General features: G+C 34.7%; 2 long non-coding RNA genes across 2 annotated transcripts; one reads left to right on the plus strand and one right to left on the minus strand.

Moving 5' to 3' along the window:
• Window positions 1–4154: 4154 nt before the first annotated feature.
• On the minus strand, window positions 4155–9437 carry LOC118566470. The gene is made up of 2 exons (XR_004933043.1): window positions 9381–9437; window positions 4155–4501 (listed from the first exon to the last, which is right to left on the minus strand). It is a non-coding gene; the product is annotated as an uncharacterized LOC118566470 (long non-coding RNA).
• A 6314-nt stretch (window positions 9438–15751) lies between these two features.
• On the plus strand, window positions 15752–19780 carry LOC118566469. Its single transcript, XR_004933042.1, has 2 exons — window positions 15752–16342; window positions 16374–19780. It is a non-coding gene; the product is annotated as an uncharacterized LOC118566469 (long non-coding RNA).
• The last annotated feature ends 3509 nt before the right edge of the window (window positions 19781–23289 follow it).

The following is a 23289-nucleotide window of genomic DNA, read 5'->3' on the forward strand; positions in this document are numbered from 1 at the left end:
TTCCTGCATGAAAACTGTTGTTGATGTGGAAGAAATGTGTTCAAGGGCCAGAAATCTAAATGTGAGCTTTAAACCCCGATCCCATCATGAAAATTGATTCATTAACTTTTACTGGTTTGCTATAAATCTTACATCTGAATCTGAAAGATAGCATCAACACCAAATACAAATTCAGAGCAAACTCTCTACAACAAGTTTCCTGGTTCTGGACAAATGAATGACTTTTTCCTGGTATAATCCAGAGAATATTGACGTAATCTGCTGAGAAATAACCAGATGGCTGAGAACTGATCCCTGTGGAACCCCTCAAAGTAAAGCTGTTAGACTTCTGTGGTTGGGGATTCAGAAAGTTTACATTTTTACCTAAATTCTTCATTTTATTTAGAACAACTGAATGTTTTGAATAAAACTGGGGAACACAAAACAATGTGATAAATTATATGTTGGTGGGCTATAGAGCAAAATGCTTTATGTTAAGGATTGGAACTTAGCTCTGGGATAATTTAACTGTGAGAGTTAAAGGTTATAGATGAAACACCTGAAATGTGTATTTTGCCCTAAAACCTAAATTAATCTGCAAACATGTAAATAAATCCTGAAAGTTGTTGGGGCTCAGAATCAAAGTGACGTCTGATCTGAAGTGATTTAATGAAGGTTTGCTGTTGTCTAAATGCTCATGTCTAACGGAGAACATCTTGGAAACTGTTAAATTATTTTCACTGCAGACTGTTGGATAAATAATAATTTGTTAAATAATAATTTGCTCTGATCTTTGGTTCATACAAAAACTGAAACACTCAAAGACTTCTCACTTTGAAACCCTGCAGAGTCTATTTTAGTGATTTTTCTCTTGTTAAAGACAGTTTGTAGGATTTATCTCTGGAGTAAATTTTAACCAGACGGATAAATATTAAGTTAACATTACACATATATAAAACTGGTTTAAACTTATTGGTTTGCTCCAACATTTACTGATTTGAGTAGATAAAAGCTGCTACTTCCAAATATATTAATTTACTAAAACATACCTAATTCTTGAATTCATCAAGATTTGATTTCATTACTAAAACTAGTTGATTGTTTTAAATTTAATTAATTTCTATCATCTGTCAGCAGTTGATGTGAAATTGTTGGTAGGTTTGGTGACTGATATAATCAAATAGGGATGATAATATTGGTTAAGTGATAAATACAGATGTCCTGCTGAAGTTTAAACTGAATAGGTTTACTAACTCTGCCGTGTTGCATCATCACAGTGTATTGATGCTTAAATTCATCCTAAAGTCTCTTAAACTCATCTTGATTTCTTTTATGGACAGAAATTAAAGCTCTAACTCCTCTGGGAGGTGAACATTATTTAACATTCCAGTTTCAGGACACATTTATCTGGTTATGTTTTTAATATTCCTTAGTTTTCTAAAGTTACTTTCTAGTTTGTTGATTTAACCCAGAGATCAATGAAACATTAAAGTTAATGCCGCTGGTTAAATTTAGACCTGCAAGTCAGGATCCAAAGGGATGTTGGTTTCTAACGTGTGTTGTCAGCACCGTCCTGCTTTTCTGATCAGTTTAATGAACTTCCCTGTGATACGACTGATTCTGAATAGAAAACATGGTGGAGTTGCTCCTTTAACCCTCTGATGCATGAATTATGAATCCCTGAGTCAAGATTTTTATATGTGTTTTTACTCTTCTTAGGGCTTGAAAAAAAACTAATATGAACTTTTTTTTTCAAAGATTGTATTTTTCCAGGAAGTTACAGAAATGTCCACTACAGTGGACTACATGCGCCTGAGCACTCAACACAAAACATTATGAATTTATTCTAAAAACAGAACAATCTTGTATTCTGTTTCATTTTATACTTTGAAAAATATTTCAACATATTTTGTTTAAATTTTAACACTGTATAGGCACAATGTTTAGAACTGAATAAGAAAACCAATAACAATCATAGCCAAACATCTTTAACCTGAATGTGACAAACATCACTGTGGCTCTCCACAGTTCTATAAGAACGTAGGACAGTATAACCAAGTCCTTTTATTAGCATGTTGCAAGAAAACATGAACTGTCACTTTAGTCTCTGCATCTCCTAACACTTTGATGGTCATCACACCTAAGCTGTATGCATGTTAGCAAAGCACCCAGGGCACAGTGGCACACAGCATTGCATGCAGATGTATTTGGTCTTCCATATGCATGCAGCATCATGGCCTCTGTTTGCATTTTTAGATTTTTTTGCCTTATTCTTCGCTGTGTTTGAAGTCTACAATATAAATAATTGGTATAGTTAACACAAACTACAGCTAATCTGCGCAAATTATACACAAAGTATAAACAAAATATACTAAAATGTAAATTTTAAGTGAATAGCTTATGTGTGTTATGTTTAAAACACTGAATTATAAGCAAAACAATTACAAGACAGTAAAGCAATTATATGATTTCTGTTGAAAAAATGAAATGGGTGATGCATGACGTCCACTTCAGTGGACACATGGTTAATCGTAATTTTCTAAATGTTGGAGAAAATTTTTATATTTCAAACTGATAATATCCTTCCTTAGATGTTACTGTAATTCATCATATTTTTTACCTGTTGGGCTCTTCTACTATAGAAGGATTGAGAGGAAATGCCAGCAGTGGTCGACAGAGGTTGCTGTTTGGTGGCCATCTTGGATTCAGAACAAATTTACTTGCAGTTACAATGACTGACCACTGAATTGACCTCAAAGGAGTGTGGCAGCAGAGAGCATTCTAGACACTGATATGCAGTTACACCATAAAAACCATAGAACCATAGATATTTACTTTTAAGTAGCTGTCCACTACAGTGGCCGCGATGCAGCAGATCTAAGCAGGCAGTTCTTGTGGAGTTTTCCAGAAAGCTGCTCTGCTTGACACTTTCTCTTTGGCTGCTTAACGCTGAAGGCCGGCTTTTCTTTGCCTTTAGTTTTTCTAAAGTCTTTCAACACAAACTAAAGTTGTAGCAGCAGTAAAGTCTTCAAACGATGAAAATGAAACTTTTTGCCCCTCAGTTGATAGATTGCAGTTAATCAACGTATGCAGATGATTCTCATTGTTTTTAGGACAATTTTCTGATATTTGCATCATTAAAAGATCTGATGCTCAGTTTAGATGAAGGTTTATTTTTAAATATGCTACTAAAATAGTGTGATGGAACCAAAATGTTAATTATCAGCAGGAGGTGGTTTCAGAGCTGCTATTTCAGCAGCTTTTTAACACACTTTGTCTTTGTTAGTCAGCTCTCATTTCTGTTCACTTAAAGTTCTCTGAAGCAGAAGCATTAATGTCTGCAGATGATCACATGAAGTTCAAACATTTATGTCTAATTAACTTTGATGCAGGATCTTCTATTAATATTGAAAACTCTGGTTATTATTGTGAAATCAGACAAATGTTTATGTTGAATCATTTTCTACCAGAGGTGTCGTCACTATCAGAAACAGAGTTGCACAAAACTTTAATTATTTTCTGGTTATCAAGGTTTGTAAATCAATATTCTAAGTGGAGTTATGGGATGTGGACAAACAGCTTCATTTAGTCAGTTTAACAAAGAGGAGCTTCTTTCTAAATTTCCTCCAACAGGTCGTACAGATTTCTGGTTTAATGGGTCTAAAGGTTTGATGAAATCAATCTGACTAAAATTAGCTATGTGCTTAAATTATTAATATTTGAAATTTCATGTTTTCCTCATTAAAAAAATCTCTGAAGACAAGGTTGAAAATGAAACTTGTGGTGTTAAAAGCTACACGCAGAAACTAGAAGCTACGTGTCAAACATTAGAAGTTAAAACTGGTCTCATTGTTTGGCTTCATCTTTCCATTAAAGTCAGAATTTCAAATTGCAAACATTCTTCATTCTTCACAAACTAAAGTTGAAGCAGCAGAAAAATCTTGAGTCAAACCATCAAAATGAAAATATTTCATGTTTTATCTGCTCCTACAAATAATGTTGAAAACCTGATTGTTTGTGTTGACTTTAATGAGCTAAAGCCTCTACAACAAAAAGTCAACCTGATACATCTAAAACTTTTTCCTGTTTTAATCCAGAGTTATCGGATTATTGAGCCAAATTAACAAGAATCTGCATCTTTTTAGAGAAGCCTTTCATTTAATTTAAGGATTTTCTTTTTTTGTTGAATAACTGATTAATTAAATTCTCACTTCTTATGCAAACATCGTCTCTGGAATGTGGCTTTTACTGAAAATGGTGTTTCTTTAATCAGGTTATGGTTACCAATTTAAAAGAGTAAATAACTCCAAATGGTTTATTGAAAATGAAAAAATATTTCTACAAGTTCTCTTTAAATGTTCCTTTTGAATTTATTGACCTATTTGTATAAAAAAATATTTTCAAACTGTATCAACAGCTGGTGTTTTAAAACTGATATATCTTTAATCAGAGAATCACTGTGGGTAACGATGTGTAAAATGTTGGTGAATTTCAGGTATTTAAACTTAAAACATGCTGAAACCTCATCTGAACAGTAAACATGTCTCTTTATTTTCTGTGAAAGTCTCTTGGTTTCAATAAAGGGTCAAATATCACCAAATGTTTTAAATAGAAACTGTGTTATCTTTGGTTTAATTGGGTTTTTCTTCTGTGCGTAAGTCCAGTTTGAGAAAAAGGTTATTTTTTGATTCACAGAAAAACTGCAGATCTGGAGGGAAATAAAATGCTTGGGATTAAAGAGCCTGATGGTTTCAGAGTTATAAATAAATATAGTGTACAGATTTTATTCTTCTGGCAGATTTAAAAATGAAAGGAATCTAACAATCTTTTCCCAGGCTGAGTTTTATTTAAACTTGTTCCACGGTGTTAAAGCTCTTCATCACCTTAAAGGTTCTGGGTGTGTTGCAGGAAATCTGATCATTACGGGTCAAACTTAACCTGATTGATTATATGCAGCATATTAAGAATCAAGTTCTGAGAGGATGAAAAATTAATTTAAAAGAGAAAAAGTTAATGATGAATATTTGCTGAAGTAGCCACAGAAAAGTTATTTTTCATGCTACAAAACAAACCCTGCATATAAAGCTCCTTATTTTCAGATTAATGTGGCAGTTAAACTCTAAACCAACTATTAGGGAAAAAGGTTAATTTTTATCTGGTTAAAACTGGAGAATGTTTAAGAGAAAAAGGTTTCAGACGTGCAAAATGTGTTAAACTTTGAAAAATGGGTTTTAACTTGTTCATAACTGGTGTAAAATTATTAAAAGGGGGATAATTAGTTGTGATCAATGAAAGTCAACAGCAAATACAGCTTTGTGTGAATAAAACTGTGGTGTTCTGGTCCAATAAGAGTTAAAAGATGTATTTCAGAAAAACAATCTCATGTAAAAATGATCTAAATATGTTTGACTGAAGGACACTTGGTGGTTTTAGCAGCAAAGACAAATGTGTTTAATAAAAGCATCTAACCTTTTAAATATTCAGTTATCTAAAACCATTTTCATTGCTTTGTGGCTAAAACTGTATCTGGAACCTGTTGTTCTGCCTCATGTGGTTTAGAACATGGCCACCTGGTGGCGCTACAGAGGCGGGATTAGAGTTATTTTAGCTCTAGAACCTCTAGAACCTGGTTTTAAATTCAGCAGAACCTCTGAACAGTTAGCTGTAAAACTGGATCATTCTGGTGTTAAAGAGAAAATGACTCCAGTAAAACCTCTGCAGTGAAATGAGGCTCAGAGTGAAGAATCTGGTTGAATAAGTCAACCACAAACACGACAGAGATGAGAGCAAAGCTTTAGATTTAAAGACTAACAGAACCAAAAGGCTTCAGAACGGAGGAAACCAAAACCACAAAGAGCTGAACGAAGAAACAAACAAGCTGGAAAAGATCCAGAAAATCACAAATTAGATGGAAATAAACACAAAAGTATGAAAAACAGAAAAAAAAGTCTGAAAATAGCTTCAAAATGCTGGAATAAAGTCAGCTAAAGATCAAGAAATAAGAAAATGAAGCTGAAAAACAGCCGGAAATAAAAACTTCTTGATGAAGTGAAATCAGCCTAAAGTCAACATTTAATAAGAACCGAACCAGAACTTCAGGGATGAACAAAGATGGAGAACCTGCAGGAGGTTCCTCCGTAGATTGCAGTTAATCAACGTATGCAGATGATTCTCGTTGTTTTTAGGACAATTTTTCTGATATTTGCATCATTAAAAGATCTGATGCTCAGTTTAGATGAAGGTTTATTTTTAAATATGCTACTAAAATAATGTGATGGAGCCAAAATGTTAATTATCAGCAGGAGGTGGTTTCAGAGCTGCTATTTCAGCTTTTTAACACACTTTGTCTTTGTTAGTCAGCTCTCATTTCTGTTCACTTAAAGTTCTCTGAAGCAGAAGCATTAATGTCTGCAGATGATCACATGAAGTTCAGACGTTTATGTCTAATTAACTTTGATGCAGGATCTTCTATTAATATTAAACTCTGGTTATTATTGTGAAATCAGACAAATGTTTATGTTGAATCATTTTCTACCAGAGGTGTCGTCACTATCAGAAACAGAGTTGCACAAAACTTTAATTATTTTCTGGTTATCAAGGTTTGTAAATCAATATTCTAAGTGGAGTTATGGGATGTGGACAAACAGCTTCATTTAGTCAGTTTAACAAAGAGGAGCTTCTTTCTAAATTTCCTCCAACAGGTCGTACAGGTTTCTGGTTTAATGGGTCTAAAGGTTTGATGAAATCAATCTGACTAAAATTAGCTATGTGCTCAAATTATTAATGTTTTAAATTTCAAGTTTTCCCTTATTAAAAAAATCTCTGAAGACAAGGTTGAAAATGAAACTTGTGGTGTTAAAAGCTACACGCAGAAACTAGAAGCTACGTGTCAAACATTAGAAGATAAAACTGGTCTCATTGTTTGGCTTCATCTTTCCATTAAAGTCAGAATTTCAAATTGCAAACATTCTTCTTGTTTCTCCTGAAAAGATAAATCTTCTAAGATCTGCTCATTGCTGTAGCTGGTCTTCAGATGGAGGTAAAACACTATTAGTGACGTGATGAATGTAAAAAGCTCTGGTTTCTATCAGCGTTTCAGCGTTTGCTTCCCTTGTTAAGGTGAAACCTTTGTGACACAATAAGTGAGTTAAATCTACAGCTGACTGATCAGGTGGCATTAAACAGAAAGAGCTCAGGTGTGGGCGGGCCTACAGCTTTCACAGTTAACCTGCAATCCCCTTAAATGTGCTGTGAAAACATCTGGCTTTATGCTCCTCAGAGACTTTAATTCACTTTAAATGTCAGGGACAGAAAATCTGTGGAAACCGTTAAAGTGGAACTTTAAATTATAACAGGGAGTCCACAGGGCCGTGTACTTGGGCCACTCACTGTTTTCCACAGACACGCTCATCATTTCATTTACTTTTTCAATTAAGAGATGAAGAATCACAGCTAACTTGGTCAGTATGTGTCTCAGAGATTACATTTCTTTCTTTAGAATCACCAATCCTGCTATTTTTATCCCTTATATCCAGATTTCTGGACTCTTGACTGGCTGCTTTTATCAGCTCAGTGGCGTAGCCTCGTCCTCACTTGTTCTCTGCAAAGCTACTTAGAGCTCTGACATCTAAAGACTGAGAAAATGTCCTAAAATGTAGAAACATTGTGAACTGGGTTAACGTTCCATGAAGGATTTGTTTATTTCTGAAGGAACTCTCATGGATCATTTCTGGTTTTTCTAGCGTGGATCTTGAAATAATTGTGCTAAAGCTAAATGTTTATGGAGTCAGTCTCCATTTGTGTTCAGACTCATTCAAGCTGAAAAGGTCAGAGCAACAGCTGCTGTCTGAGAAATAATCAGCAACAGGTTGACATTCCCGCTGAAAACAATTCAAGACTTGATGTGTGGAAAACAGTGGAGAGGTTTTAGAAAGTGGCTCAGACTGGAGGCATGAAAGCATTTTAGCAGATAAAGAGCTCTGTTCCTGTTTACCACTAAGCTGACTTAAATCACTGCATCATTTAAACGTGTGTTCACAGATGTGATTGGAGAAAACTTTAAGGAGTCTGGTGGGAAAAATCAGCGCTGCGTTTTTTTAACCAGCTAAAAGCAAAACTATTGAACATGAAGCGTGTGTAAAACAGGCTGCTTACAGCTGACTGCTTAAATCACTAAAACCTGCTCAAGGGCAAATGTTTGAACATGTCTTCAATAGCAGCTGTTAAATGTTAAATCTCTGCTTACTGCTTAAAGTCAACCTGCTCATGTCTTCATCCTCCTTTTAGACTCACAAGTCAAAGTTGTGTTCAAAAAGGTTCATTTGGTCCAAGTTTGGTGCGTTTGCTCCCAGTTCTGCACGTTTCAAGCTTTAAAAGACTTACGGATACGTCTAACGTGTGCTGGTTGAAGCCCTTTGTGTTAAAGGGCCGACAAGATGATGCAGAAAATCAACTAAACGTTTGAAAAGTGACTCTATGCAAAGTTTGGGGGCTGAAATTTACTGTAAAAAGTTTTCCTGAAGCTGAAATCAAAGTGCACAGGGTTGTGAAAATGAGCCTCTTTAGCTGATTCTAACAGAATATGCCGTCCTGCTTTTCTGATCAGTTTAATGAACTTCCCTGTGATACGACTGATTGTGAATAGAAAACATGGTGGAGTTGCTCCTTTAATGCAGATTTAACCAGGCAGTTGTTGTGGAGTTTTCCAGAAAGCTGCTCTGCTTGACACTTTCTCTTTGGCTGCTTAACGCTGAAGGCCGGCTTTTCTTTGCCTTTAGTTTTTCTAAAGTCTTTCAACACAAACTAAAGTTGAAGCAGCAGAAAAATCTGCAGTCAAACCATGAAAATGAAAATCTTTCATGTTTTATCTGCTCCTACAAATAATGTTGAAGACCTGATTGTTTGTGTTGACTTTAATGAGCTAAAGCATACAACAAAAAGTCAACCTGATACGTCTCAAACGTTTTCCTGTTTTAATCCAGAGTTATCGTATTATTGAGCCAAATTAACAAGAATCTGCATCTATTTAGAGAAGCCTTTCATTTAATTTAAGGATTTTCTTTTTTTGTTGAAAAACTGATTAATTACATTCTCACTTCTTATTCTAACATCGTCTCTGGAATGTGGCTTTTACTGAAAATGGTGTTTCTTTAATCAGGTTATGGTTACCAATTTAAAAGAGCAAATAACTCCAAATGGTTCAATGAAAATTAAAAAATATTTCTACAAGTTCTCTTTAAACGTTCTTTCTGAATTTATTGACCTATTCGTATGAAAAATTATTTTCATCAAACTGTATTAACAGCTGGTGTTTTAAAACTGATATTTCTTTAATCAGAGAATCACTGTGGGTAACGATGTGTAAAATGTTTCAGGTATTTAAACTTAAAACGTGCTGAAACTCAGCTGAACATTAAACATGTCTCTTTATTTTCTGTGAAAGTCTCTTGGTTTCAATAAAGGGTCAAATATCACCGAATGTTTTAAATAGAAACTGTGTTATCTTTGGTTTAATTGGGTTTTTCTTCTGTGCGTAAGTCCAGTTTGAGAAAAAGGTTATTTTTTTGATTTACAGAAAAACTGCAGATCTGGTGGGAAATAAAATGCTTGGGATTAAATAGCCTGATGGTTTCAGAGTTATAAATAAATATAGTGTACAGATTTTAATCTTCTGGCAGATTTAAAAATGAAAGGAATCTAACAATCTGGCTGAGTTTTATTTAAACTTGTTCCACGGTGTTAAAGCTCTTCATCACCTTAAAGGTTCTGGACGTGTTGCAGGAAATCTGATCATAACGGGTCAAAGTTAACCTGATTGATTATATGCAGCAGAATAAGAATCAAGTTCTGAGAGGATGAAACATTAATTTAAAAGAGAAAAAGTTAATGATGAAGATTTGCTGAAGTAGCCACAGAAAAGTGTTTTTTCATGCTACAAAACAAACCCTGCATATAAAGCTCCTTATTTTCAGATTAATGTGGCAGTTAAACTCTAAACCAACTATTAGGGAAAAAGGTTAATTTTTATCTGGTTAAAACTGGAGAATGTTTAAGAGAAAAAGGTTTCAGACGCGCAAAATGTGTTGAACTTTAAAAAATGGGTTTTAACTTGTTCATAACTGGTGTAAAATTATTAAAAGTGGGATAATTAGCTGTGATCAATGAAAGTCAACAGCAAATACAGCTTTGTGTGAATAAAACTGGTGTTCTGGTCCAATAAGAGTTAAAAGACTTATTTCAGAAAAACAATCTCATGTAAAAATGATCTAAATATGTTTGACTGAAGGACACTTGGTGGTTTTAGCAGCAAAGACAAATGTGTTTAACAAAAGCATCTACTATTTAAATATTCAGTTATCTAAAACCATTTTCATTGCTTTGTGGCTAAAACTGTATCTGGAACCTGTTGTTCTGCTTCATGTGGTTTAGAACACGGCCACCTGGTGGCGCTACAGAGGGATTAGAGTTATTTTAGCTCTAGAACCTCTAGAACCTGGTTTTAAATTCAGCAGAACCTCTGAACAGTTAGCTGTAAAACTGGATCATTCTGGTGTTAAAGAGAAAATGACTCCAGTAAAACCTCTGCAGTGAAATGAGGCTCAGAGTGAAGAATCTGGTTGAATAAGTCAACCACAAACACGACAGAGATGAGAGCAAAGCTTTAGATTTAAAGACTAACAGAACCAAAAGGCTTCAGAACGGAGAAAACCGAAACCACAAAGAGCTGAACGAAGAAACAAACAAGCTGGAAAAGATCCAGAAAATCACAAATTAGATGAAAATAAACACAGAAAAGTATGAAAAACAGAAAAAAAGTCTGAAAATAGCTTTAAACTGCTGAAATAAATAAAGTCAGCTAAAGATCAAGAAATAAGAAAATGAAGCTGAAAAATAGCCGTAAATAAAAACTTCATGATGAAGTGAAATCAGCCTAAAGTCAACATTTAATAAGAACCGAACCAGAACTTCAGGGATGAACAAAGATGGAGAACCTGCAGGAGGTTCCTCCGTAGATTGCAGTTAATCAACGTATGCAGATGATTCTCGTTGTTTTTAGGACAATTTGTCTGATATTTGCATCATTAAAAGATCTGATGCTCAGTTTAGATGAAGGTTTATTTTTAAATATGCTACTAAAATAGTGTGATGGAGGCAAAATGTTAATTATCAGCAGGAGGTGGTTTCAGAGCTGCTATTTCAGCTTTTTAACACACTTTGTCTTTGTTAGTCAGCTCTCATTTCTGTTCACTTAAAGTTCTCTGAAGCAGAAGCATTAATGTCTGCAGATGATCACATGAAGTTCAAATGTTTATGTCTAATTAACTTTGATGCAGGATCTTCTATTAATATTGAAAACTCTGGTTATTATTGTGAAATCAGACAAATGTTTATGTTGAATAATTTTCTACCAGAGGTGTCGTCACTATCAGAAACAGAGTTGCACAAAACTTTAATTCAAGTATTTTCTGGTTATCAAGGTTTTGTAAATCAATATTCTAAGTGGAGTTATGGGATGTGGACAAACAGCTTCATTTAGTCAGTTTAACAAAGAGGAGCTTCTTTCTAAATTTCCTCCAACAGGTCGTACAGGTTTCTGGTTTAATGGGTCTAAAGGTTTGATGAACTCAATCTGACTAAAATTAGCTATGTGCTCAAATTATTAATAAGTTAAATTTCATGTTTTCCTCATTAAAAAATCTCTGAAGACAAGGTTGAAAATGAAACTTGTGGTGTTAAAAGCTACACGCAGAAACTAGAAGCTACGTGTCAAACATTAGAAGATAAAACTGGTCTCATTGTTTGGCTTCATCTTTCCATTAAAGTCAGAATTTCAAATTACAAACATTCTTCTTCTTTGTCCTGAAAAGCTAAATCTTCTAAGATCTGCTCATTGCTGTAGCTGGTCTTCAGATGGAGGTAAAACACTATTAGTGACGTGATGAATGTAAAAAGCTCTGGTTTCTATCAGTGTTTCAGCGTTTGCTTCCCTTGTTAAGGTGAAACCTTTGTGACACAATAAGTGAGTTAAATCTACAGCTGACTGATCAGGTGGCATTAAACAGAAAGAGCTCAGGTGTGGGCGGGCCTACAGCTTTCACAGTTAACCTGCAATCCCCTTAAATGTGCTGTGAAAACATCTGGCTTTATGCTCCTCAAAGACTTTAATTCACTTTAAATGTCAGGGACAGAAAATCTGTGGAAACCGTTAAAGTGGAACTTTAAATTATAACAGGGAGTCCACAGGGCCGTGTACTTGGGCCACTCACTGTTTTCCACAGACACGCTCATCATTTCATTTACTTTTTCAATTAAGAGATGAAGAATCACAGCTAACTTGGTCAGTATGTGTCTCAGAGATTACATTTCTTTCTGTAGAATCACCAATCCTGCTATTTTTATCCTTTATATCCAGATTTCTGGACTCTTGACTGGCTGCTTTTATCAGCTCAGTGGCGTAGCCTCGTCCTCACTTGTTCTCTGCAAAGCTACTTAGAGCTCTGACATCTAAAGACTGAGAAAATGTCCTAAAATGTAGAAACATTGTGAACTGGGTTAACGTTCCATGAAGGATTTGTTTATTTCTGAAGGAACTCTCATGGATCATTTCTGGTTTTTCTAGTGTGGATCTTGAAATAATTGTGCTAAAGCTAAATGTTTATGGATTCAGTCTCCATTTGTGTTCAGACTCATTCAAGCTGAAAAGGTCAGAGCAACAGCTGCTGTCTGAGAAATAATCAGCAACAGGTTGACAATCCCGCTGAAAACAATTCAAGACTTGATGTGTGGAAAACAGTGGAGAGGTTTTAGAAAGTGGCTCAGACTGGAGGCATGAAAGCATTTTAGCAGATAAAGAGCTCTGCTCCTGTTTACCACTAAGCTGACTTAAATCACTGCATCATTTAAACGTGTGTTCACAGATGTGATTGGAGAAAACTTTAAGGTGTCTGGTGGGAAAAATCAGCGCTCCGTTTTTAACCAGCTAAAAGCAAAACTATTGAACATGAAGCGTGTGTAAAACAGGCTGCTTACAGCTGACTGCTTAAATCACTAAAACCTGCTCAAGGGCAAATGTTTGAACATGTCTTCAATAGCAGCTGTTAAATGTTAAATCTCTGCTTACTGCTTAAAGTCAACCTGCTCATGTCTTCATCCTCCTTTTAGACTCACAAGTCAAAGTTGTGTTCAAAAAGGTTCATTTGGTCCAAGTTTGGTGCGTTTGCTCCCAGTTCCCAGTATCAGAAACAGAGTTGCACAAAACTTTAATTAAAGTATTTTCTGGTTATCAAGGTTTGTAAATCAATATTCTAAGTGGAGTTATGGGATGTGGACAAACAGCTTCATTTAGTCAGTTTAACAAAGAGGAGCTTCTTTCTAAATTTCCTCCAACAGGTCGTACAGGTTTCTGGTTTAATGGGTCTAAAGGTTTGATGAAATCAATCTGACTAAAATTAGCTATGTGCTCAAATTATTGAAATTTGAAATTTCATGTTTTTCCTCATTAAAAAATCTCTGAAGACAAGGTTGAAAATGAAACTTGTGGTGTAAAAAGCTACACGCAGAAACTAGAAGCTACGTGTCAAACATTAGAAGATAAAACTGGTCTCATTGTTTGGCTTCATCTTTCCATTAAAGTCAGAATTTCAAATTGCAAACATTCTTCATTCTTCACAAACTAAAGTTGAAGCTGCAAAAAAATCTTCAGTCAAACCATGAAAATGAAAATATTTCATGTTTTATCTGCTCCTACAAATTATGTTGAAAACCTGATTGTTTGTGTTGATTTTAATGAGCTAAAGCCTCTACAACAAAAAGTCAACCTGATACATCTCAAACTTTTTCCTGTTTTAATCCAGAGTTATCGGATTATTGAGCCAAATTAACAAGAACCTTATTTTTTTTTAGAGAAGCCTTTCATTTCATTTTTGCATTTTCTTTTTTTGTTGAAAAACTGATTAATTAAATTCTCACTTCTTATTCTAACATCGTCTCTGGAATGTGGCTTTTACTGAAAATGGTGTTTCTTTAATCAGGTTATGGTTACCAATTTAAAAGAGTAAATAACTCCAAATGGTTCAATGAAAATTTAAAAATATTTCTACAAGTTCTCTTTAAATGTTCTTTTTGAATTTATTGACCTATTTCTATAAAAAAATTATTTTTATCAAACCGTATCAACAGCTGGTGTTTTAAAACTGATATTTCTTTAATCAGAGAATCACTGTGGGTAACGATGTGTAAAATGTTTCAGGTATTTAAACTTAAAACGTGCTTAAAACTCAGCTGAACATTAAACATGTCTCTATATTTTCTATGAAAGTCTCTTGGTTTCAATAAAGGGTCAAATATCACCGAATGTTTTAAATACAAACTGTGTTATCTTTGGTTTAATTGGGTTTTTCTTCTGTGCGTAAGTCCAGTTTAAGAAAAAGGTTATTTTTTGATTCACAGAAAAACTGCAGATCTGGAGGGAAATAAAATGCTTGAGATTAAAGAGCCTGATGGTTTCAGAGTTATAAATAAATAATAAATAAATATAGTGTACAGATTTTATTATTCTGGCAGATTTAAAAATGAAAGCAATCTAACAATCTTTTCCCAGGCTGAGTTTTATTTAAACTTGTTCCACGGTGTTAAAGCTCTTCATCACCTTAAAGGTTCTGGACGTGTTGCAGGAAATCTGATCATAACGGGTCAAACTTAACCTGATTGATTATATGCAGCAGATTAAGAATCAAGTTCTGAGAGGATGAAAAATTAATTTAAAAGAGAAAAAGTTAATGATGAAGATTTGCTGAAGCAGCCACAGAAAAGTTATTTTTCATGCTACAAAACAAACCCTGCATATAAAGCTCCTTATTTTCAGATTAATGTGGCAGTTAAACTCTAAACCAACTATTAGGGAAAAAGGTTCATTTTTATCTGGTTAAAACTGGAGAATATATGTTTAAGAGAAAAAGGTTTCAGACGCGCAAAATGTGGTGAACTTTGAAAAATGGGTTTTAACTTGTTCATAACTGGTGTAAAATTATTAAAAGTGGGATACTTAGTTGTGACCAATGAAAGTCAACAGCAAATACAGCTTTGTGTGAATAAAACTGGTGTTCTGGTCCAATAAGAGTTAAAAGATGTATTTCAGAAAAACAATCTAATGTAAAAAAGATCTAAATATGTTTGACTGAAGAACACTTGGTGGTTTTAGCAGCAAAGACAAATGTGTTTAACAAAAGCATCTAACCTTTTAAATATTCAGTTATCTAAAACCATTTTCATTGCTTTGTGGCTAAAACTGTATCTGGAACCTGTTGTTCTGCTTCATGTGGTTTAGAACACGGCCACCTGGTGGCGCTACAGAGGCGGGATTAGAGTTATTTTAGCTCTAGAACCTCTAGAACCTGGTTTTAAATTCAGCAGAACCTCTGAACAGTTAGCTGTAAAACTGGATCATTCTGGTGTTAAAGAGAAAATGACTCCAGTAAAACCTCTGCAGTGAAATGAGGCTCAGAGTGAAGAATCTGGTTGAATAAGTCAACCACAAACACGACAGAGATGAGAGCAAAGCTTTAGATTTAAAGACTAACAGAACCAAAAGGCTTCAGAACGGAGGAAACCAAAACCACAAAGAGCTGAACGAAGAAACAAACAAGCTGGAAAAGATCCAGAAAAATCACAAATCAGACGGAAATAAACACAGAAAAGTATGAAAAACAGAAAAAAAGTCTGAAAATAGCTTCAAAATGCTGAAATAAATAAAGTCAGCTAAAGATCAAGAAATAAGAAAATGAAGCTGAAAACAGCCGGAAATAAAAACTTCATGATGAAGTGAAATCAGCCTAAAGTCAACATTTAATAAGAACCGAACCAGAACTTCAGGGATGAACAAAGATGGAGAACCTGCAGGAGGTTCCTCCGTAGATTGCAGTTAATCAACGTATGCAGATGATTCTCGTTGTTTTTAGGACAATTTTTCTGATATTTGCATCATTAAAAGATCTGATGCTCAGTTTAGATGAAGGTTTATTTTTAAATATGCCACTAAAATAGTGTGATGGAGGCAAAATGTTAATTATCAGCAGGAGGTGGTTTCAGAGCTGCTATTTCAGCTTTTTAACACACTTTGTCTTTGTTAGTCAGCTCTCATTTCTGTTCACTTAAAGTTCTCTGAAGCAGAAGCATTAATGTCTGCAGATGATCACATGAAGTTCAAACGTTTATGTCTAATTAACTTTGATGCAGGATCTTCTATTAATATTGAAAACTCTGGTTATTATTGTGAAATCAGACAAATGTTTATGTTGAATCATTTTCTACCAGAGGTGTCGTCACTATCAGAAACAGAGTTGCACAAAACTTTAATTATTTTCTGGTTATCAAGGTTTGTAAATCAATATTCTAAGTGGAGTTATGGGATGTGGACAAACAGCTTCATTTAGTCAGTTTAACAAAGAGGAGCTTCTTTCTAAATTTCCTCCAACAGGTCGTACAGGTTTCTGGTTTAATGGGTCTAAAGGTTTGATGAACTCAATCTGACTAAAATTAGCTATGTGCTCAAATTATTAATAAGTTAAATTTCATGTTTTCCTCATTAAAAAATCTCTGAAGACAAGGTTGAAAATGAAACTTGTGGTGTTAAAAGCTACACGCAGAAACTAGAAGCTACGTGTCAAACATTAGAAGATAAAACTGGTCTCATTGTTTGGCTTCATCTTTCCATTAAAGTCAGAATTTCAAATTACAAACATTCTTCTTCTTTGTCCTGAAAAGTTAAATCTTCTAAGATCTGCTCATTGCTGTAGCTGGTCTTCAGATGGAGGTAAAACACTATTAATGACGTGATGAATGTAAAAAGCTCTGGTTTCTATCAGTGTTTCAGCGTTTGCTTCCCTTGTTAAGGTGAAACCTTTGTGACACAATAAGTGAGTTAAATCTACAGCTGACTGATCAGGTGGCATTAAACAGAAAGAGCTCAGGTGTGGGCGGGCCTACAGCTTTCACAGTTAACCTGCAATCCCCTTAAATGTGCTGTGAAAACATCTGGCTTTATGCTCCTCAAAGACTTTAATTCACTTTAAATGTCAGGGACAGAAAATCTGTGGAAACCGTTAAAGTGGAACTTTAAATTATAACAGGGAGTCCACAGGGCCGTGTACTTGGGCCACTCACTGTTTTCCACAGACACGCTCATCATTTCATTTACTTTTTCAATTAAGAGATGAAGAATCACAGCTAACTTGGTCAGTATGTGTCTCAGAGATTACATTTCTTTCTGTAGAATCACCAATCCTGCTATTTTTATCCTTTATATCCAGATTTCTGGACTCTTGACTGGCTGCTTTTATCAGCTCAGTGGCGTAGCCTCGTCCTCACTTGTTCTCTGCAAAGCTACTTAGAGCTCTGACATCTAAAGACTGAGAAAATGTCCTAAAATGTAGAAACATTGTGAACTGGGTTAACGTTCCATGAAGGATTTGTTTATTTCTGAAGGAACTCTCATGGATCATTTCTGGTTTTTCTAGTGTGGATCTTGAAATAATTGTGCTAAAGCTAAATGTTTATGGATTCAGTCTCCATTTGTGTTCAGACTCATTCAAGCTGAAAAGGTCAGAGCAACAGCTGCTGTCTGAGAAATAATCAGCAACAGGTTGACAATCCCGCTGAAAACAATTCAAGACTTGATGTGTGGAAAACAGTGGAGAGGTTTTAGAAAGTGGCTCAGACTGGAGGCATGAAAGCATTTTAGCAGATAAAGAGCTCTGTTCCTGTTTACCACTAAGCTGACTTAAATCACTGCATCATTTAAACGTGTGTTCACAGATGTGATTGGAGAAAACTTTAAGGTGTCTGGTGGGAAAAATCAGCGCTCCGTTTTTAACCAGCTAAAAGCAAAACTATTGAACATGAAGCGTGTGTAAAACAGGCTGCTTACAGCTGACTGCTTAAATCACTAAAACCTGCTCAAGGGCAAATGTTTGAACATGTCTTCAATAGCAGCTGTTAAATGTTAAATCTCTGCTTACTGCTTAAAGTCAACCTGCTCATGTCTTCATCCTCCTTTTAGACTCACAAGTCAAAGTTGTGTTCAAAAAGGTTCATTTGGTCCAAGTTTGGTGCGTTTGCTCCCAGTTCTGCACGTTTCAAGCTTTAAAAGACTTACGCATACGTCTAACGTGTGCTGGTTGAAGCCCTTTGTGTTAAAGGGCCGACAAGATGATGCAGAAAATCAACTAAACGTTTGAAAAGTGACTCTATGCAAAGTTTGGGGGCTGAAATTTACTGTAAAAAGTTTTTCTGAAGCTGAAATCAAAGTGCACAGGGTTGTGAAAATGAGCCTCTTTAGCTGATTCTAACAGAATATGCCGTCCTGCTTTTCTGATCAGTTTAATGAACTTCCCTGTGATACGACTGATTGTGAATAGAAAACATGGTGGAGTTGCTCCTTTAATGCAGATTTAACCAGGCAGTTGTTGTGGAGTTTTCCAGAAAGCTGCTCTGCTTGACACTTTCTCTTTGGCTGCTTAACGCTGAAGGCCTGCTTTTCTTTGCCTTTAGCTTTTCTAAAGTCTTTCAACACAAACTAAAGTTGAAGCAGCAGAAAAATCTTCAGTCAAACCATGAAAATGAAACTTTTTCATGTTTTATCTGCTCCTACAAATGATGTTGAAGACCTGATTGTTTGTGTTGACTTTAATGAGCTAAAGCCTTTACAACAAAAAGTCAACCTGATACGTCTTAAACGTTTTCCTGTTTTAAACCAGAGTTATTGGATTATTGAGCCAAATTAACAAGAACCTGCATCTTTTTAGAGAAGCCTTTCATTTAATTTAAGGATTTTCTTTTTTTGTTGAAAAACTGATTAATTACATTCTCACTTCTTATTCTAACATCGTCTCTGGAATGTGGCTTTTACTGAAAATGGTGTTTCTTTAATCAGGTTATGGTTACCAATTTAAAAGAGTAAATAATTCCAAATGGTTTATTGAAAATTAAAAAATATTTCTACAAGTTCTCTTTAAACGTTCTTTCTGAATTTATTGACCTATTTGTATAAAAATTATTTTCATCAAACTGTATTAACAGCTGGTGTTTTAAAACTGATATTTCTTTAATCAGAGAATCACTGTGGGTAACGATGTGTAAAATGTTTCAGGTATTTAAACTTAAAACGTGCTTAAACTCAGCTGAACAGTAAACATGTCTCTTTATTTTCTGTGAAAGTCTCTTGGTTTCAATAAAGGGTCAAATATCACCGAATGTTTTAAATACAAACTGTGTTATCTTTGGTTTAATTGGGTTTTTCTTCTGTGCGTAAGTCCAGTTTGAGAAAAAGGTTATTTTTTGATTTACAGAAAAACTGCAGATCTGGTGGGAAATAAAATGCTTGGGATTAAAGAGCCTGATGGTTTCAGAGTTATAAATAAATAATAAATAAATATAGTGTACAGATTTTAATCTTCTGGCAGATTTAAAAATGAAAGGAATCTAACAATCTTTTCCCAGGCTGAGTTTTATTTAAACTTGTTCCACGGTGTTAAAGCTCTTCATCACCTTAAAGGTTCTGGACGTGTTGCAGGAAATCTGATCATTACGGGTCAAACTTAACCTGATTAATTATATGCAGCAGATTAATAATCAAGTTCTGAGAGAATGAAAAATTAATTTAAAAGAGAAAAAGTTAATGATGAAGATTTGCTGAAGTAGCCAAAGAAAAGTTATTTTTCATGCTACAAAACAAACCCTGCATATAAAGCTCCTTATTTTCAGATTAATGTGGCAGTTAAACTCTAAACCAACTATTAGGGAAAAAGGTTAATTTTTATCTGGTTAAAACTGGAGAATGTTTAAGAGAAAAAGGTTTCAGACGCGCAAAATGTGTTGAACTTTAAAAAATGGGTTTTAACTTGTTCACAACTGGTGTTAAATGATTAAAAGTGGGATAATTAGCTGTGATCAATGAAAGTCAACAGCAAATACAGCTTTGTGTGTTTCTGGTTTAATGGGTCTAAAGGTTTGATGAAATCAATCTGACTAAAATTAGCTATATGCTCAAATTATTAATATTTTAAATTTCATGTTTTCCTCATTAAAAAATCTCTGAAGACAAGGTTGAAAATGAAACTTGTGGTGTTAAAAGCTACACGCAGAAACTAGAAGCTACGTGTCAAACATTAGAAGATAAAACTGGTCTCATTGTTTGGCTTCATCTTTCCATTAAAGTCAGAATTTCAAATTGCAAACATTCTTCTTCTTTCTCCTGAAAAGCTAAATCTTCTAAGATCTGCTCATTGCTGTAGCTGGTCTTCAGATGGAGGTAAAACACTATTAGTGACGTGATGAATGTAAAAAGCTCTGGTTTCTATCAGCGTTTCAGCGTTTGCTTCCCTTGTTAAGGTGAAACCTTTGTGACACAATAAGTGAGTTAAATCTACAGCTGACTGATCAGGTGGCATTAAACAGAAAGAGCTCAGGTGTGGGCGGGCCTACAGCTTTCACAGTTAACCTGCAATCCCCTTAAATGTGCTGTGAAAACATCTGGCTTTATGCTCCTCAGAGACTTTAATTCAGTTTAAATGTCAGGGACAGAAAATCTGTGGAAACCGTTAAAGTGGAACTTTAAATTATAACAGGGAGTCCACAGGGCCGTGTACTTGGGCCACTCACTGTTTTCCACAGACACGCTCATCATTTCATTTACTTTTTCAATCAAGAGATGAAGAACCACAGCTAACTTGGTCAGTTTGTGTCTCAGAGATTACATTTCTTTCTTTAGAATCACCAATCCTGCTATTTTTATCCTTTATATCCAGATTTCTGGACTCTTGACTGGCTGCTTTTATCAGCTCAGTGGCGTAGCCTCGTCCTCACTTGTTCTCTGCAAAGGTACTTAGAGCTCTGACATCTAAAGACTGAGAAAATGTCCTAAAATGTAGAAACATTGTGAACTGGGTTAACGTTCCATGAAGGATTTGTTTATTTCTGAAGGAACTCTCATGGATCATTTCTGGTTTTTCTAGTGTGGATCTTGAAATAATTGTGCTAAAGCTAAATGTTTATGGAGTCAGTCTCCATTTGTGTTCAGACTCATTCAAGCTGAAAAGGTCAGAGCAACAGCTGCTGTCTGAGAAATAATCAGCAACAGGTTGACAATCCCGCTGAAAACAATTCAAGACTTGATGTGTGGAAAACAGTGGAGAGGTTTTAGAAAGTGGCTCAGACTGGAGGCATGAAAGCATTTTAGCAGATAAAGAGCTCTGCTCCTGTTTACCACTAAGCTGACTTAAATCACTGCATCATTTAAACGTGTGTTCACAGATGTGATTGGAGAAAACTTTAAGGTGTCTGGTGGGAAAAATCAGCGCTCCGTTTTTTTAACCAGCTAAAAGCAAAACTATTGAACATGAAGCGTGTGTAAAACAGGCTGCTTACAGCTGACTGCTTAAATCACTAAAACCTGCTCAAGGGCAAATGTTTGAACATGTCTTCAATAGCAGCTGTTAAATGTTAAATCTCTGCTTACTGCTTAAAGTCAACCTGCTCATGTCTTCATCCTCCTTTTAGACTCACAAGTCAAAGTTGTGTTCAAAAAGGTTCATTTGGTCCAAGTTTGGTGCGTTTGCTCCCAGTTCCCAGTATCAGAAACAGAGTTGCACAAAACTTTAAAGTATTTTCTGGTTATCAAGGTTTGTAAATCAATATTCTAAGTGGAGTTATGGGATGTGGACAAACAGCTTCATTTAGTCAGTTTAACAAAGAGGAGCTTCTTTCTAAATTTCCTCCAACAGGTCGTACAGGTTTCTGGTTTAATGGGTCTAAAGGTTTGATGAAATCAATCTGACTAAAATTAGCTATGTGCTCAAATTATTAATATTTTAAATTCCATGTTTTCCTCATTAGAAAATCTCAGAAGACAAGGTTGAAAATGAAACTTGTGGTGTTAAAAGCTACACGCAGAAACTAGAAGCTACGTGTCAAACATTAGAAGATAAAACTGGTCTCATTGTTTGGCTTCATCTTTCCATTAAAGTCAGAATTTCAAATTGCAAACATTCTTCATTCTTCACAAACTAAAGTTGAAGCTGCAAAAAAATCTTCAGTCAAACCATGAAAATGAAAATATTTCATGTTTTATCTGCTCCTACAAATGATGTTGAAGACCTGATTGTTTATGTTTACTTTAATGAGCTAAAGCCTCTACAACAAAAAGTCAATCTGATACATCTCAAACTTTTTCCTGTTTTAATCCAGAGTTATCGGATTATTGAGCCAAATTAACAAGAACCTTATTTTTTTTTAGAGAAGCCTTTCATTTCATTTTTGCATTTTCTTTTTTTGTTGAAAAACTGATTAATTAAATTCTCACTTCTTATTCTAACATCGTCTCTGGAATGTGGCTTTTACTGAAAATGGTGTTTCTTTAATCAGGTTATGGTTACCAATTTAAAAGACTAAATAACTCCAAATGGTTCAATGAAAATTTAAAAATATTTCTACAAGTTCTCTTTAAATGTTCTTTTTGAATTTATTGACCTATTTGTATAAAAAAAATATTTTTATCAAACCGTATCAACAGCTGGTGTTTTAAAACTGATATTTCTTTAATCAGAGAATCACTGTGGGTAACGATGTGTAAAATGTTTCAGGTATTTAAACTTAAAACGTGCTTAAAACTCAGCTGAACATTAAACATGTCTCTTTATTTTCTATGAAAGTCTCTTGGTTTCAATAAAGGGTCAAATATCACCGAATGTTTTAAATACAAACTGTGTTATCTTTGGTTTAATTGGGTTTTTCTTCTGTGCATAAGTCCAGTTTGAGAAAAAGGTTATTTTTTGATTCACAGAAAAACTGCAGATCTGGTGGGAAATAAAATGCTTGGGATTAAAGAGCCTGATGGTTTCAGAGTTATAAATAAATAATAAATAAATATAGTGTACAGATTTTATTATTCTGGCAGATTTAAAAATGAAAGCAATCTAACAATCTTTTCCCAGGCTGAGTTTTATTTAAACTTGTTCCACGGTGTTAAAGCTCTTCATCACCTTAAAGGTTCTAGACGTGTTGCAGGAAATCTGATCATAACGGGTCAAACTTAACCTGATTGATTATATGCAGCAGATTAAGAATCAAGTTCTGAGAGGATGAAAATTAATTTTAGAAGAGAAAAAGTTAATGATGAAGATTTGCTGAAGTAGCCACAGAAAAGTTATTTCTCATGCTACAAAACAAACCCTGCATATAAAGCTCCTTATTTTCAGATTAATGTGGCAGTTAAACTCTAAACCAACTATTAGGGAAAAAGGTAAATTTTTATCTGGT

This window comes from Fundulus heteroclitus, chromosome 16, assembly GCF_011125445.2.
Source record: "Fundulus heteroclitus isolate FHET01 chromosome 16, MU-UCD_Fhet_4.1, whole genome shotgun sequence".
In the NCBI taxonomy this organism is placed as follows: domain Eukaryota; kingdom Metazoa; phylum Chordata; class Actinopteri; order Cyprinodontiformes; family Fundulidae; genus Fundulus; species Fundulus heteroclitus.